We start from the raw sequence: 15,197 nt of genomic DNA, 5'->3' as shown, positions 1-15,197 counted from the left end.
TGTTCTGGGAAATGCCGTATTAAAGGCCTGAATTTTCACACTTTTCCAAGGCTGAACAGCCACCCTGTGATTCAATTCTGCCCTTTTCTTTGGTGTCTTTCCGGATCTCCATCTTTTAATTTTTACCTTCAATTCTCATTCTGTCTCTCATCCCTCTATTTCCCCAAGTTTCCATATTTGATTGCTTTTCTGGTGATGGTGCTCTCCCTTGGCCTTTTTGTGTGTGGCCTTTATTTGCGGGTAAAGAGAGATGATGAGACAATGTTCCTGGCAGATTTAAGGAAGAAGGATCAGCTTGTGCTCACTCAGAAGGGCAAGATCAGCCTTGACTTAATTATATCTCTATGTCCCACACCCCAAGGTAGGCTTGTGCAAAAAAGCAGCATGTACAGATACCTTCAAGGGCTTGCCCATAAGTGCCACAAAAGCCACTATTCTACTCATTGAGTCCTCCTCATCTTTCCAGTCACAAGCCTGGCAGCAGAACCTCTCTGCAAATTACCCGATCATCAGAAGCCCCTCTCCTGACTTCAATTATCTCATGAGCAGATCTGTCTCAACTCAGCATTTAGTCTTTTCTCTCCTGACAAGCTGACACTCTGTCCAGGATAGCATTATATTTTGACTGGAAGAATCAGCCTCCTTTATTAAGAGTTGCAGCAAATATCACTGAGTATGGGGCTGTCTTTTATCTTTCTAAAGTATTCTTCTGTGTTTTCTACTTTTGCCTTGCGTCTCAAAATTCTAGCAGTAGTTTTGAATATATTTTGCACATGGGTTGGATTTATCTTCATTCACAGTTTTCACACTCAAAATCTCCTTCTTTTCAAAGCTCTTCACAGACCTAATGGCAGAGTTGGGAGCATCACTGTGCTGCTTGTGTCAGTGAAAAGGTGTTTGATTAACCAACGTTAATGCTGATCCAATTAATTGAACACCCCATGACTTTTATCCCTCTCACACTTCTTTCCCTAACAGTTTTCACATTCAAACTGAGACTGAGGTGCACTTTATGCAAATTTCTCTTTTGAGGAATTTCAAGGATACTCATGTAGGCCTTTGGCTTCACTATAGAGGCCACAAAGCCAAACAAGCAATTTCAAAGGTCAGGTACGAAGTATTGACAAGTGGAGATCTGGATAAACTTTATACTCATTAATGTTCACTTCAAATTTTGATCCTATCTATAAGAATAAATCAGAAAATGGATTCTGAAAAGCTGATGGTAAGTATGCTTTTAGTATTTTCTACTTCAATGACTTTCCTAGAGACATACGCAAACCCTTTCACTATTTTATATTGAATCAGACCTTCCTATGGCTGGTTCTTGTCACACAGTGCTGTGAGCTAGCAGCTGATCATTTTTCATTTTTGAAAGTTTTGCTGTACCTTGGGATGTGTCAGTTCTGAACGTATGCTCTAATTGGCACACAGGCAGAGAACTGTGACCAACCGACAGAATATCCCGTGTACCCCCTCAACCAGCCTCGCTTTTCGGACTCAGTAAGTGGTGCTATCTGCTGCCTACTCATAAGCCACTGCTACAGGTGTAATTGAAGGAAATGTAGCAGAAATGATGCCTGATCTGATAGTACTTAGATCCAGGAAAGAAGAGGCTAAATAAGATTACTCCTACTGCAAACCTGAGAATCAGGTAGCCTGATAAGTACTACCTGGCTGGCCCTTAGTTTAAATAAGTTACTCGTTTGGGCTCAGGTATCACATCAAGGTGTTAAATTTAATCTCTAAAGACTTATGTGGTTTGGACTCAGAATGTTCTTATGTACCCAACTTCTTTCGCTTTTCATGGTGCATCCAAATTCTGTAACTGACCCAGATTTAAGGACTTGGGCTGCACCAAAGGGCAAGTTGAGGCAGAGACAAGATTTAAGTTCAGAATGCCTCCAGTTCTGCTCTGGCTATTGATGGCACAGCCTTCCCAACTCTCCTGGTTTCCTGTCTTACCTGGGTTCTGAATGAAGCCTAAAACGCTTGGACAGTACAGCTTCAGACTTTCAACATGAGAATCCAGGGTTTAAGTCTGTTCAAGACAATGTCTCTGTTCCTTTCTTCTATCATAACAGATACTCCGTATGGGTGGCCCTCTGCCTTCCTGAAATTCCCAGCACACAGTAAGTGTAATGTTGGGATACTTTCAGCCACAAGCAGCAGAAAACCCAACTCAAAACAACTTAAATAAGAAGGACATTTATGATCATATCAGAATTCCTGAAGTGGGCTGGCTCCAAGGTGGGTCAAGCCAGAAGTTCAATAACTTCATCAGCTACCCATGTTCAGTTACATCTTCCTGCTTTGACACAACTGCTCTCACAGATGCAAGAGCACTGCCCTAGTTCTAAGAGTCATACTCAATGGAAGAAGAGAAACCATTCCGTCCCACCTCCCACCCTGTACCAGGTCATATTTTAGGAAAAAGCAACTCTTTCCTAGAAGCCATCCTATCACATTGACTAGAACCAAGACATATGACCAATCCTAACTCAATCACTGCAAGAGGAATGGGACCACCATGTTTGGTATAAAACCGTGGTTCATACTCCTGGCAGTGTATTTGGATATCTGGAGCTAAGTAGGAAACTTCTGAAAATACCAATGCCCTGGACCAACTTCAGACATTCTGATTTTTAATTGGCCTGGGGAGGAGGCCCAAGCATGGATATTTTTTAAAGCTATCCCCAGCAATTCTAATGTGCAGCCAGGATTAAAAAGCACTCACTTAGATTAATCACAACGTATCCCTGAAACACATCAGGGAGAAATGAAATCAGAGGTCAGGCAGGAGGACAAGAGGAAACGGCTCTTGGACAGGCATCCCATAGACAACCAAAACACGTTTGTTGAATTTCTCCAGAGAAGGTATGCAAATTGCCAACAAGCACATGAAAAGATGCTCAGCAGCACTAATCATTAGAAAAATACAAATCAAAACCACGAGATACCACCTCATACCCATTAGGGTGGTTACTGTCAAAAAATCAGAAAATAACAAGTGTTGTCAGAATAGGGAAGAACTGGAACCCTTGTGCACTGCAGGCAGGAATGTAAAATGGTACAGCCACTGTGGAAAACAGTATAGTAGTTCCTCGAAAAATTAAAAATAGATTTACCATATGATCCAGCAATTCCACTTCTGGGCAGATACCCTAAAGAATTGAAAGCAGGGTCTTGAATAGATATTTGTTCACTTGCATTCATAGCAACATTATTCACAATAGCCAAAAAGTGGAAGCAACTCAAGTGTCCATCGACAGATGAATGGATAAACAAAATGTGGTAAATACATACAATGAAATATGATTCAGCCTTCACAAGGAAGGAAATTCTGACACGTGCTACAACATGGATGAAACTTGAGGACATTATGCTGGGTGAAATAAGCCAGTCACAAAAAGACAAAAACTGTGTGATTCCACTTAAGCATCAAGTACATAGAGCAGTCAAATCCATAGAGACAGAAAGTAGAATGGGAGTTGCCAGGGGCTGGGGGAGCGAGAAATGGGGAGCTGTTATTTAATGGGTACAGAGTTTCAGTTTTGCAAGATGAAAAGAGTTCTGGAGATTGATTGTACAACAATGAATATGCTTAACACTGATCAACTGTACACTTAAACATGGTTGAGATGGTAAATTTGATATTATGTGTATTTTACCACAATTTTTTTTAAAAAATGTTGATTAGATGTAGAGCTGAGAAAACCACTTGCCTTCTGTACTAGTGACTAGGTGGCGGCAGGACAAAGGTGAGGAAGCTGCATAGGGCAAGAGAACCCTGAAACATATTGTGTTTCTTGAAAGGCAGTGAATTCCAAATTCCAATGATGTTCCAAAAGCGGGGGGAGTGGAAAATAAGAGAGAAATTCCAGGAATAGACCACACCTAGTTAGTTATCAGCCTTTTGGGGAGCCCCTGCCAGATGTCCTTTGGCAAAATGCCCTGCTGAGCGCCTGAGAAGGTGAGGCAGCCCAAGGCCCCGTCTACTGCAGGCCTCAGTGGGGGTTTGGCAAGAGGCAGGAAGAGCAGATGTCTACTCACCTCTCACTTTTCTATTCTAATGAAGCCTCAGGGACTCAGCAACCCCAACCGCTGGTGATCACAAAGTATCTCACATTGGCTTAGGGATATGTATGAGTATTGATGCTTACATTTGAATGTGTCTGATGTAGAAGGAATTTATAGCCCTTACAGTAAGACAATAAAGCTCTACTTCAAAGCACTGACTTGGTATAAGCTGGAAGCTCTCCAGCCCCATCAGATTCCCTTCCTGCATCCTCACTTCCAGTATAAGCCATCTGCTCCATTTCTCCCTGTTCACCTCTCCCCAAGGGGTCTGGACAGCATACTCCACAGACTGATGAAAAATGCCAACTTTCCCCATCCTCCACCATCACCTCTACCACCTCCCCAGCTTACTGCCTGTTTTTCTCAACACTTCTCAAGACAGAGTATGAGAAAACTGCAAACAGCCATTGATGATTAAGTAGCTAGGAACTAAAATATTTATTTCTTTTTTGCAATTACTGATTATAGCTCTTAGCTGTTTAACCCACCCATTGTTAAGTGTGTTGCTCAGGAATATGCTAGCTGACTCCCACTAGGTTCCTATAGTTAACATCTCCATAGGGTCTGGGTCACCATGGTAATGGGTGTTTGAGCTGTTCTTCAGGAATTAGAACCCCTTTGGCCACTCCTGGCAAGTTGAGACCACCAACTCATCAACTGGGCCTGCACAGATATCCAATATGCGACCTTTTGACTCAAGAGGCTAAAAACTCCACCCTCAGATCATGCCAATGCCGCCATTTTGTGAGCATGTTTCCTATAAAGAGGCATGGAGTCTGACTACACTTGTGCCGATCAAGAACCTCACCTCTCCCCACCTCCAATCACCTCTCTCCACATTTCAGACCACCTTGCCAGCTATCCCATATATATCCGTGAGTCCCTGTTTTCGGGGAAGTGGATTTGAGACACATACTCTTGCTTCCAAACATGGCTGCCTTATGATTAAAACCCTCTCTCTGCTGCACCTTCCTTGTCTTGGTGTTTGGCTTTCCAGGTGGCGGGCAGAAACGAACCTGGTGTGGTAACATAATGTAATTAAATATTTTGGTTTAAAGGGGTTTTTCTTTGGGCTGTTGCTGATGTAGTGCTAAGATAAAGAAAGACTTTAGTTTTCAAATCATGTTTCTGGAAGTCCACCTGACCTAGAATTACCTGGGACAGCTGTTAAAAATGAAACTTGCCGGGTGGTAACCCAGACCCAGAGCACCAGAATCGCTGGGAGTGGGGCCAGGAAGCTGCCTTTTAATAAGGATCCCAGGTGATTCTTAAACCACTGAGGATTGAAAAAGGGGTCTTCAAAGGAGGGTTGCCAGAGATAAGCCACCAAGTGAATGATCTTGACCTAAACAAGTATGGAGGCAAAGAAGGAAACATTTATCAATGATTTCCTTTTAGGTATCTTGTTTATAAATTATGTCACTTAAACTTTACACTAGTACTACAAAATTAGGTATAATATCTACTTTAATGTTGATCAACGGGAGACTGAGCAACATTAAGTGACTTGTCTAAGAACTCCAAGAAACTGGAACTTGAATCCACTACTAACAGAAAGCCCACTCCCGGAATCTGTCTATTTTTGCATTTGTCAGTAAAGCCTAGAGGATGAAGAGCTGATGAAAGTCAAATGGCTGTCTCATATTCACAACTTCAGGCCCTGTATTCATTGAAGTCCATTATACCAAGATGCCATTATGTCTGTAATGAAAGCCCTTCACTCAATAACAGGCTCAGAGTCCCTCAGGGCACCTACTTCTTTCATCATTTAAAATAGACGCAAATAACTCCTCCTTATGGAGTCTGAGATCTGACAAAAGGGAGTGACACACCCTCAAATAAGGAAGAACTAGCCAAGTCCAAGGGTGGGGTCTGATAGCAAATTTTCCTTTCAGATCACACTTGAGCTTGGATCAGCTGTCATTTTCCTTCACCAAGAAGAGTTCTACTTTCTGAGCTCTGTGCAGTCAATGCCTGTTCCTTTTCATCCTCCGCTTAAGAGAGGCTCAGGCAGACACGGTTCTTGGGAAGGAGATCCTGTGTTCCACCAGGCAGTCAGCCAGTCAGAAAGTCATTCCACAAAGGTTTGGTAAGCTGCAACTCTGCAAAGGTTAAAGATGGATAAAGTATCACACCTACTCCCAGTGGGAGTCCAGTGGGAGAAGCAGATCACTAGACAGTCTGTTTTAATAGTTCTGGATTTATGATTTATGCACAATGAGTTTGGGAAGCACTGTGGAGCACTGATTAATCACAGTGACCCAACCCAGGACTGGGCAGTGGGAGAGGGCAGGGAAGGCTTCCTGGAGGAAATGATGTCTACACAGAGGTTAAGAGGGGTGAATAGGAGCGACCAGTTGAAAGGGGCTTGTATAAGGGAGAATGTGAGCAAAGGCAAGGAGGGAAGAAATAATACAGTGTTTAGACCAAAAGTGCAAAGCTGCATCTACCGCAGAGACCTCCATCAACCATTTCCATATGGCTAAGTCAGCACGTTACTTTGCAGCAGATTTCTTCCAAAGACATTATTTCCCCAAAGTTCTTTTAACTGTTGCTGCTTGTGCTTTTCCTGACCAGCCAATTGACTCTAAAATTAGTAGAAAGTTAAGGCCCGATGGAAACTAGACTGGACTCCTAAGAAATGAAGCTGGGGGAAGATTATTGTAACAAGGCTTTTAAATGACACCTCAGATGCTGAAATTCTCTCTCCAACAGCAAGTGATATAACTTAGTGCATGAGAGCATGGACAGATGGATCTAGACACCACTCAGTGTGTGCCTTCTCGTAAGTTATTTAAACCTTCTGAGCCTCACTTTTGTCATCTGTAGCATGGGAGCATTAGTATCTACTTTAAAGGAATGAGAGAATGCTTGTGGCAGATGACTGGCACATCAATGGTCATCGTTATTCATATTCATTGCCAATAAACGTATCATTACACAACAAGATCAAGTGTGAATAAAATGAGATTCACTTATCATAATAATTAATCCACTACCTAGAATAAAAACTGTAATTTTGGTGTTAGAAGGGAGCTTAGGGTCATGTGGCCCACCCTTCCCTCCCCTGCAGAAATCTCGTTTTTTCTATTTTAAGTTTAGAGAGTTCAAATTCCACTTTCCACCTGCATTCAATAATTTCTTGATGTTTGGACATTCTATTGGGAGGATATTTTTAGTTGAAGAGGCTGAAACTATCTTATTTGATCATTATGGGGTGAATGAAAAGGGTAAAGCTGTATGTTGATGTTATCTTTAGAAAGTAGAAACATTTCTTGAACAGTGTATTGACTCGGAGGGAAGAGATTCCCCGTTAATTCAAAACACAGCCCCCTTGAGGTATGAAATGCTTTGGCTTGGCCAAACAATAACAAAAGAGAAGGATCCCCTCTTTTTGCCTAAATCTGAATTTTAAGCTACATATTTTGTCTTTCAGAGCAGGCCCAGCTCCACAGAAACATTCTCCCATATTTCTTTTAATCACTTCCTCATGAGAACAGATTTTTATGGATTGGGAGTCTATATTAATACAAATCTGAAGAGAAACAGAGGAATCTGAGCCAACTGACTATTCCCATGTAAAATGCCTCCACGTGTTTAGAAATTGACTGAAAAGGCTGAGAAAACTGATAAGAAGTCACGGAAATAAAAGTCTGTGGAATTACAATAATGAACACAGGCCTGGTGGAGCATTAATGATAACACATTACAAATATAATTAGCTTTCTTTTGAACTTTAAGGAATAATCACAATCCAAGTATGTGATAACCAATGAAAATCACATAGCACAAAATCAAGTGTGATTCCTTACAAAAGAGTAAAACCCAGCTGTTCTCTGAATTCTCAATCATGCATTTGTAATAGAATCATGAACTATAAGCCCAAAGGCTAGGAATAATACAATAGGTACCAAGTACCTCGATCCTAGATGAAAGTGTTAGACCACTGTCTTAGGTTGGGTTCAGGACTGACTACGTAATTTGCAGGGCCCAGCTAAAAATGAAAACATGGCGCTCCTTGTTAAAAAATTATTAATAATTTCAAGACGGCAACAGCAGAGCATTAAACCAGATACAAGCATTTCACAGGTCACACTCCCATGAAGTTGGGTTCTTCCTGTTGTAGACCCTAGGACTATGGTTTACTTGGGAAGTAATTCCAAGAAGCATCCATAGGAGGAGCACAGAAGTGAGACAGAGAAGGGTAGGAAGTCAATTTAGGGTGTGTTAATAAGTAGGTTACCACCGCACTCAACTACAGCTCAGTCCCACTGGGGACTTCTAGGAGATAGTGTAGAATATGCCTCAGAGTGGTCCCGGCTGAGGAAGTTGGGTAATGTAATCTCCAGCTCCCACTCATCATTGGTTGATGACTTCTCCAGAGAGTGTTAACTTCAAGGCATCCTGAATTTTCCTGTTCCCAGGCTGATCATGTTCCCCCAGGTAAAGAGTCAAAGGCACTAACAGTAGGACATCATGAGTGGGCAGCCATGAGGGCCAAGGGGCAGGGCACCGAAATCGTCTGCTACAGTCCCCTTGGCAGGGTATGTGGACAGATTAAAAAACTGGCATTAGTCACCCTCAGGTTATAAAAGAGTCATGGTAGAAGAGGCTGGAGAAAAGTGGACACTAATTCAAAAAGATATATGCACCTCTATGTTCATTGCAGCGTTATTCACAATAGCCGAGACTTGGAAACAACCTAAGTGCCCATTGGTGGATGAATGGATAAAGAAGATGTGGTATATATACACAACGGAATACTACTCAGCCATAAAAAAGATGAAATCTTGCCATTTGTGACAACATGGATGGACCTTGAGGGCATTATGCTAAGCGAAATAAGTCAGAGGGCGAAAGCCAAATACCACATGATTTCACTCATACGTGGAAGATAAAAAAACGATAAGAAACAAACACATAGACACAGAGAATAGTTTGGTGGTTACCAGAGGGGAAGTGGGGAGGGGGGAGGGCAAAAGGGGTAAAAGGGCCCAGGTGTACAGTGACAGATGGCAATTAGACTTTGGGTGGTGAACATGATGCAGTCTTCACAGAATTCAAAATATAATGATGTACACCTGAAATCTACATAATGTTATAAACCAATGTTACCTCAATAAAAATTAAAGGAAAGAAAGAGAAAGTGGAATATTTTGGAGAAATTTTCAGCGTACAGCAAATTTCCAATACCCACCTCCAAACAGGAAGACAAAGGGATTCTCTTCTTCACCTTAAGCTAAGTGAGAATGGGAGTTCTAGAGGACCACTCAAAGAACTTGCCAACTTTCCATGGGGTTAGAGATCACAGAGGCTCATTTCTAAAACACACCTGTGAAAGCCAAAGGCCGGAGTCTGGCTGATGCTGACAGGATGAGGAGGAGGGCACTGCACTGGGAGTGAGCGGCGCTTCTAGCCACTACAGGCAAAGATGTATATTTCCCAGGGACTATATGGGGGACCTATAGTCCTGCAGAAGGGAGCCGGTTTGCAATAGCAAGTCTCACCAAAAGGTCACTTGGAAGAGCAGACAACCTCCAGTGACGATGGCGGGGGCGGGTTGCTCCAGAAGCCCAGGAGCCGAACTGGGAGCCATAAGGGGCCAGCTGGAGGAGAGGATTTGCCTGTGTGGTAGCCGGCCTCCAAGATAGCCCCCAAGATCTCTGCTTCCTAGTATTCGCAATCTCATGCAGTCCCCTCCCATACCATATCAGGGGTAGTTTGCGTGACTGCTATGAACTGATTGTGTCTCCCCAAAATTCGCATGTTGAAGCCCTTATCCCCGTGGTGATGGTATTTGGAGATGGAGGGAAAGAAAGAGGAAGAGAGAGTGCTTGCGAAGAGCTGAAACAGATGAATGTGGCTAGAGTTTGGAGAACAGGGTTGGAGGGGGCAAAAAGTGAGACTTAGGAGGTAACCAGGGTCAGACCACGCTGGCTGGAGTGTGGAGTAAGAGCAAGGGGAGACATGGACATGTTTAAGCGGGGATTTAATGTGAAAGCTTAGATTATCCCCTAGAGCTTGAATTTCCAGCAATATATCTCGCATAAACATATGATATTTGGGGAGATGAAATTTCTCCTTAATTCAAGGCTTTGCAAGCCCCAGCAGGCTGGAGGAGACTTCCAGGACACAGTGATACAGGGCTTGCGTCAGAGAACACTCCATCAACTTTGGGTAGGTATACAGTAAGGGACAAAAGTAGAGGGAAGTCATGGAGCCAGAGGGAGGAAGGCAGGACAACGTCGGAGACTGGATGAGAAAAGCAGAAACCTCAAGGGGGTTGGTCTAAGAACCAAGGAGGGTGCCAAGGAAACGGTTGCCCTGATAGCACAGGACCGTAATCCACACTTTCCAGCAGCTGTGGGTCATCTGATTAGTACCATTCTCAGGTACAAGAGTCAGTGTTTCCTAAGGTGTTTTCCTGGGAATTAAGGAAAATGTTCTGCAGTGAAGGAAGCTGCAGGAAATGCTGTACAATGTGGTCTCTTCTTAGACAAACACGACGAGCATACCTTAGCTTATTAAAGGCTCTGAGAAGTCCTAAAGGAAAGGTAACTCTTTTGTTTTAACTTAGCATTTTGCAAACGTTTTGACCATGGAACCCTCTTTTCCTTGGCAATGCCTATTTAGATCTTGCAGATGTCACGTTTTGTGGAAACGCTGTTGAAAACGTGGATGTGGGCTTTAGACTTATAAGATTCTGGACTAACTGGAGAGAGTCCTGGCCCTCCTGGAACCAGAATCCTTCTTACTCAAGGAGGTAAATTTCCTTAGCAGCTGTTGAGTGAGGCCAGGGAATTGGTGTTCCCAGGGTTCTCTGTTGGGCCTGAACCTTGGGGGAGGCAAGTGGAAGATATCTAAGACATCACTGGGAAACTCTTATCTTCAGTGATCCATACATCCTCTGCAGCTAGAGGCGGGTTCCTTGCAGCAGGACGCTCCCTTCCTTCTTTCCATAAACGCTTGTAGTCATCTTGAATGAGCTGGAGTTGGCAGGGTATAAGCATAAAATAACTTTATTCTTTCTTCTTCTGTCCCTTCAAACCACTTCATGGTCTCATTTTTCCTTGCCTGAGGATGGAATCACGGGCATGTTCCATGGCTTTCTTAGTCATTCTTAGAAAATAAATGAAAAGCCCCTTGTTTGGGCATTAAAAAATAAAGTCCATTTAATAATCATATAATTCTCATCTAGTCTAGTATAAAAATCAGAACTCTAGATTTTTATCCAATTAAGATTTCTTCTCTTCTCTAGTTTGGACCTGGCCCAAGCCAGAAGGCAGGAGTGAGGGTATAGTCAGTTTCTTTTCTCTTTCCTCACTCCCTCTGCTTCCCCACTAATGAACTGCTGTTTATACCTCTGCAAGGTTGGGTCCAGGGAGAGGGGACTCAGGACAAGGACACAGCCTCACTCACTTGGGCTGCTGTGATCCTACTGCTGGGCTCTCTGGATGGCAGGCGCTTTCTGTCATGGTGAGCTTTTGAAGACCCCTCAGAGATCTGCCCTCCTACTCCCCCTAGTTGCTCATGACCCCTGGGCCTCCCCTGTCCACCACCTCTGCCTGGGTCACATTACCCCTCTAAGTAGGCCTCTTAGGGAGAGTTGCATTTAAGCAAATCCCAGGCCAGCTGCCTTCAAATCCAGCTCCTAGAAGAACATAGTGGAAATGCAGCTGACCCTCAAGGCATCCTGTCTTCACTCCACTACAAGGCAGGAGCAGTTCCAGCCATGTTCTCTCACTTCTGGATCCCTTGGCAAGAGTCAGACACTACTGCCCGTGACCCCAAACCCCCAGCTCTTCAAGTGGTTCTCTTCAAACTCTTCTTCCTTGACTTGAAGCCCATTCTTTCCTTGCTTGTGGGGTTGGAATACCCAGCACACTAAAAATTATCCCCCCAAAAATCCTCCTTCTAGGATACATTATTCAAATTCAGTCTCGAAAAAGTAAGTATAGGTGATCAGCTGTCTTAACATGCCCTGCGTGGGTGAACCAGAACCCTCCACCATCTTGGGGACACTTGACACTATTGTGTTGCCTTCAGCTTTGGGGAGCTCAGCTGAAACCAAGCCAGTGAAAGTCTCATTTTTAACATCCCATTATTTACAATTCTCTGCCTCTGAAAGTTTTAGTCTAAAGTTTGAAAGTTTGCAACATCACTGCAGTTTGATACAGGCATAATGCATTGATAATATACCAGATGCTATAGAGATAACAGCACCCCTACCTTTCATGGAAGCTCCTAAGATTATAACCTCTAGAGGTCTCATATTCCCTAATTTAAAATGTCTAACTTCTCCCCATTCCACGTCATTGTCTCGCACTACTTGGTTTTAATAAGCCTTTGTTGTTATTAATGGCGATATTTATTTTTAAACATATATCTTCTATTTTTTTACTTTTTATTTTATTTTATTGATTTTTTTTGCTGAGGAAGATTCACGCTGAGTTAACATCTGCACCAGTCTTCCTCTATTTTTTAGTATGTGGGCCACCAGCACAGCGTGGCCACTAACAGAGGGCTGTAGGTCTGCACCTGAGAATTGAACCTGGGTCGCTGAAGCAAAGTGTGCTGAACTTAACCACTAGGCCACCGGGGCTGGCCCAATATATCTTTTAATTTTGATGGATAGAAGATAAATGAGACTTTGTATTAGTTTTCTATTGCTGTATAACATACTATCCCAAAATGGCTCAGAAAAACACGTATTTATTACCACACAGTTTCTGTGGGTCAAGAATTCAGGAGCAGCTTAGCCGAGTGACTCTGACTTAAGGACTCTCATGAGACTGCAGTCAAGCTGTTGGCTGGCCATGCAGTTTCATCCGAGGGTGTGAAGTGAACAGGGGTGGGGAGTGAAGATGCTTCCAGGCTCACTCACGTGTTTATTAGCAGACTTAAATCCCTCACCAGATGGACCTTTTCATAGAGCTGCCTCATGACAAGACAACTGGCTTCCCTCAGGGTGAGCAATCCAAGAGGGAGCTAGAGAGAGTGTGGCCAAGATGGAAGCCACAGTTTTTTATAACCTAATCTCAATATGATATCCACCACTTCTGCTGTATTTTATTCTTTAGAAGTAAGCCAGTGAGTCCAGCCCGCGTACAAGGAATTACACAAGGGTGTGAACCAGGAGGCAGAGATCATTGTGCGTGTGTGGGGGGAGAGGGAGTGTCATTCAGAGGCTTCCTATCACAGCTTCATACTGGTAAATTAATAATATTGGAAGATACTAATATTCTAATCTCAGAATCTTCAAATCTTATTAATATATACTCCTGATGGCAGAAAAAATTCCAACTAGCTCAAGGCTGTATGTAATCTTCCAAATTTTAAACTCACATAGCACTATTTTATAAAAGAGTAAAATTTGGCAGTCGAATGCTACATACACCTGGCCATAACATAACCTGTAATTGTGGTTATGAGCTCCTTCAAAAGCTGTAGTAAATTGGATACACCATTTGTCACTCTTCAATGAAAACATCTTTATGAATATGACCTATTGCCACCTGTCAAAAAAATGACTAAAATATTTGCCAGCAAGATGAATTAATAATTTAGATATTTTAAATATCTTATAACTCCATATTTGTTACAAACCAAAACTACAAATTATATCGTTTTGTTAAGTAATCGTATACTATTCTTTCTTCAGCTGTGTGTAGCCGTTATTTATTTATTTATTATATTCCATCTATTTCCAAATGGAATTTGTGACAGTTAAAATCATGCAAATTTCAGCTTTATAGTACTTCTTATTTTATATCATTATATTCTTCACAAATGATTCAAAATTCATTTCCCCCTTGATTCTTATAATAAGTCTGTGATATAGTTGAGACAAGTGTAATTATCTCCACTTTTAGAAGTAAGAAAACAGTTTTAGAGAATTTCCCCAAATCATACAACTTGTAAAGAGCAGAATCAAGGCGCGAACCCAACTCTGGTGCATTTCTCACTACTCAATCTGAACCCCATTCATGCCAGTTTCTTTAAGCACAATGATTACCCTTCATGTGCATTACTTACAGAGCTTCCTCAAGAACTAGCGAAAGTCTTTGTCCCTGTTAAATCTCCTATAACAAATCGAGTATACCACGTAGAACATTCACTTGGCGAAAACAATTCTCTAAGAACCTGTTTAAACAAGTTTCTTTCCCTTCTTTTTTCCTTAAATAAGCAAGGAAAGGCAAACCCTCCCCCATATTAGAAAACACCACTTGGATTTCCTCCTGAAACCAGACAGCTTCTGAGTAAACACCTTCCTTCTTCAATCCCAGAAAGCTCCCACGTGGAAATGACTTCTACCCTTCCTGACAGAAATTCTCGTACTCCTCATGGTACCATTTGCTCCTGTAAAAAAGTATCATGCCCCTGAGAAGAAGAAGGAAAAATGAAAAGTTTTTAAGATGCCTATTATTCATGGAACAAGTACTGATTTTAAGAAGGGAAGGAACCCCAAAGTTTCACTGTGACTTGAGAAGAAATGAAATATAATAATTAAAAATTAAAAAGGAAAATTATATCATTTTCCCTCTCTCTGAAGAATTTCTTTTAACAACATGATTCAAAATGTGCAGAGTACTTAGTTCAGTCAGGGTTTTTTTGAGCTATATCGTTTATGGGACATTGGGTTAAGAGCCAAAGGAAATACAAGTTCGAAAAAGTCCATTTCAATTGTGAAGTAAATTATTATAAAATTCTGAAAGGTAGAAATTTTCTTATGTCCAACTTTGCAGGTGACAAAACTTAGGCTCAGAGAGGTCCAGTTACTTGTTCAAGGCACATAGTTTGGTACAGAGCCAGTTTTTGAGCCTAGGCTGTGTAATTCTGGAGCCATTTGCTTATCCACCAATCTCTTCCTATATATAAATAATTAAAAAACAAGGTAGGGTTTGATAAGTACTGGGATTAAAGTATTACAAAAGTGTTGGGGAGGAAAAGATTGATCCTGACCTAAAAAAGTTTTGGAAAAAGTGAGATTTACCCAAACTTTGTGACCTTGAGCAAGTTACTGAGCCTCTTTCAACCTCAGAATTTGATGGATGGATAAAGAGGAAAAGGACATTCCAGGAATAGGGACCAGCTTGAGCAAAGAACAGAAATGACAA

The 15,197-nt window shown here is 42.1% G+C and overlaps 1 pseudogene; it reads left to right on the top strand.

Moving 5' to 3' along the window:
- Positions 1–1,204: 1,204 nt before the first annotated feature.
- The window catches only part of LOC103549167 (glyceraldehyde-3-phosphate dehydrogenase-like), a 39,101-nt pseudogene continuing 25,108 nt past the window's right edge, over positions 1,205–15,197 (top strand).

Source organism: Equus przewalskii, chromosome 19 (genome assembly GCF_037783145.1).
Source record: "Equus przewalskii isolate Varuska chromosome 19, EquPr2, whole genome shotgun sequence".
Lineage (NCBI taxonomy): Eukaryota > Metazoa > Chordata > Mammalia > Perissodactyla > Equidae > Equus > Equus przewalskii.
The sequence above is the reverse complement of the archived record's forward strand: the minus strand, read 5'-3'. Positions and strand labels throughout refer to the sequence as shown.